This window comes from Seriola lalandi, unplaced genomic scaffold (genome assembly GCF_002814215.2).
Source record: "Seriola lalandi dorsalis isolate HSWRI2012SDOR001 ecotype SW California unplaced genomic scaffold, Sedor1 jcf7180002054658, whole genome shotgun sequence".
Lineage (NCBI taxonomy): Eukaryota > Metazoa > Chordata > Actinopteri > Carangiformes > Carangidae > Seriola > Seriola lalandi.
In genome coordinates this window covers 45,216-47,714 of record NW_019525211.1, presented here as the reverse complement: position 1 = coordinate 47,714, position 2,499 = coordinate 45,216, and the positions used below count along the sequence as shown (strand labels likewise).

The 2,499-nt window shown below is 50.9% G+C and overlaps 1 protein-coding gene across 3 annotated transcripts in view; it reads right to left on the bottom strand.

The window, feature by feature from the left end:
- zbtb4 (zinc finger and BTB domain containing 4) overlaps positions 1-2,499 on the bottom strand; it is an 18,487-nt gene that overhangs the window by 12,324 nt on the left and 3,664 nt on the right. Inside the window, exons 1-2 of one of the 3 annotated variants that reach the window (XM_023420861.2) lie at positions 2,096-2,242; positions 1,212-1,279 (exon numbers count right to left, since the gene is read on the bottom strand). The exons of 1 other annotated variant lie outside the window; for it this stretch is intronic. The gene's annotated coding sequence lies outside the window, so the exon portion shown is untranslated. Of the gene's footprint in view, positions 1-1,211; positions 1,280-2,095; positions 2,244-2,499 lie in introns of those variants that run through there. One more of the 3 variants, XM_023420860.2, reaches the window with a different exon arrangement.

Here is a 2,499-nt window from a genome sequence, read left to right as displayed (position 1 = left end):
TGGAGGGGGTTAAGGGGAGTGCCTGCAAGGCGGAATGTGGGAGGCCTCGGTGTTCCAGCCGGTGAGCCAGCGGCAAGGAGCATGTGGGAAGAGGAAGGTGTCGGTTGGGCTTTCTCCCCAGGGAGGGGCAGCCAGAGGGGCCCAACTATCAGAGCAGCAGTTGGTCTGTGAAGAGGAGGGTGTATGTGTGCGTATGAGGGTGAGGGTGTGGGTGGGTGTGTGTGTGGGGGGCATCGTTAGCAAGAACAGCTACTGAACTCTCCACAACCCCCCGGCCAAGAGAGCGTAGTAGAGCCAGCCATATGGGATAGAGGGAGGGAGGAAAGGAGGGGAGGAGGTAAGGGGAAAGGAAGTTGGTATGGGTTGGGGAGTGGTTGAGTGGAGGTGGTAGTGGTGGTTGTGGTGGTGAGCAGGGGGGAGGTAGGGGTAACTTCAAACACATCTCTTCCATGTTCACATTTCATGGCTTCCTTGTCTTTCTGATCCCCCTCAGCATGACTGACTGTGTGCCCCCTCTTCTCTCCCTCCCCACGTGTAAACTGTCGTATCGTGGTGTTTTCGCATGCCGCTCCACGCACCAGCGAACCTGCCCATGTCTAAAACGCCATTCCCTCCACGGTCTGTTAGCTCTCAACCCAGCACGTAATTCCCATAATTCTGCTCGCTGCAACAGAATCATAGGAGGCATTAAGGTGGCTGTAAGGCCAAAAAAAAAAGTACCCCAGGAGAGCAGTAACGCGATACCAGTGACCTTTTTGAGGTAATTCCCCCAAAATCATTTTCAATTTCATGCGCAGTCCCAGTTGAAGGGGACGCGAAAGCCCCATTGGACTTCTAGGTCTAAAAGAACCAAGGAACATTCGAGTATTATCAAGGCTGAACCAAAGTGGCACGTTATAATGGTCATCATAAACTGTAAGTGTAACTAGTTCAGAGAGAATGAAGCGCTGCAGCAGTTTCCTGCACGACTACACTGTGGTACCTCAACACCTTATGTTGTGGTATTTTGAAAAAAAAAAGAAAGAAAAAGAAGAAGCTGCATAATGTAAACAAAGCCAACCAGCTCTGTCCTGCAAGCTACAAGACTTGCATGCTACCACTTTCATGTCTTTGACAACATCATTGCAGCACACCGCAGCATGAAACTACACTTCCTATTGTCTGACCTATGACCCCTACCCCTGTGGCAGTGTGGATCATATTTTCCATACATTGAGCACGGGGGCTTGGCTTGGCATCCATGGAAACCAGGAATGTGGAGTAGTTGGCAGCAGATGCTCTGTTGTTTTGGAAAAAAAAAAAAAAAAAGTGAGGCTTAGGGCAGCAACAACAGGGTTGGTGACATCAATATGCCCTCTGCTGCTCTACGAGAGACAACCTCCAGCAAAACAACAGGCTGGTAAAATGGAGGACAAACTGGGCGGCCCAAAACTGAAATAAGAGACAGAACCAGTCGGTGGAACTAGAGATGTTTACCGTCGCCTGCATCCAAGTTTTTCTCCCAAAACACTTCCTCTAATGTTGTTCGTAAGTTGATGGGCAGAGGTGGCAGGCTGGCCCACCGTGTTAAGACCCCAACAACAAAGCTCACATCATGTTTAATGCCTGTTCTGACGTGTGCAGGCCACCCCCCCCCCACCCCCCGTCTGCGGTGAATCACAGAGAAGCAAGAGGCTTCGATAAATTAAAAGTTTCATCACAATCTCAAAACGAGTCATCGCTCTTGAAAAAGAACTGCGTGGTGCGCCAGCGACAGAGGGGAGGATGAGGGAGACAAGGCCTGTTACTGGCACACACACACACATACAGTCAGACCTAGCACAAGCGCACACGCACACACACACACACACACACACACACACAAATGCGCTTCCACAAACACACACTGCATAAATACACACACCCACCAACACTCACGCCCCAACACACGCACGGTAAATTAAAAACCTTTTCCTCCTCTTCACGCGCGAAGCAACCACCGCCACAGCAGCAGAGTGAAGCAGAAAAACAAGCAGGAAAACAACAGAATTCAGCCTCTCTTCCTCTAATTCTCTCTGTCTGTCTCTCAGGAAGGCAAGCATACAAGAAAACGTACCTCGGAAAACCTCCTGCTGCATCTCTGCTGCGATGTGTTCTCTCCCCTCACACTCCCTCTCCCTCTCCCTCTCTCTCTCTCTCTCTCCCCCTTGGTCTGTGTATGCGCACGTCTGAGTGTGTGTGAGAGAGAGAGAGAGAGAGAGAGAGGGAGAGAGAGAGTGAGCGCAGGGAGAGGCGGTGCACACACACACACACACACACATACAGGCAGCAGTGTGTGAAGACAGAGGGCAGGAGCGATTCTCACACTCGAACTTGCTTGCTCTCCCTCACTCACTCCCCCTTTTCTTGCTCTCTCTCTCTCTCTCCCTCTTCTCTCACTCCAGTTTTTGCCTCTGACACACGATTCTTACTGTTTTTGCTCTTTTTTTTTTCCAGCAAGTGACCCCCTCCCACCCCACC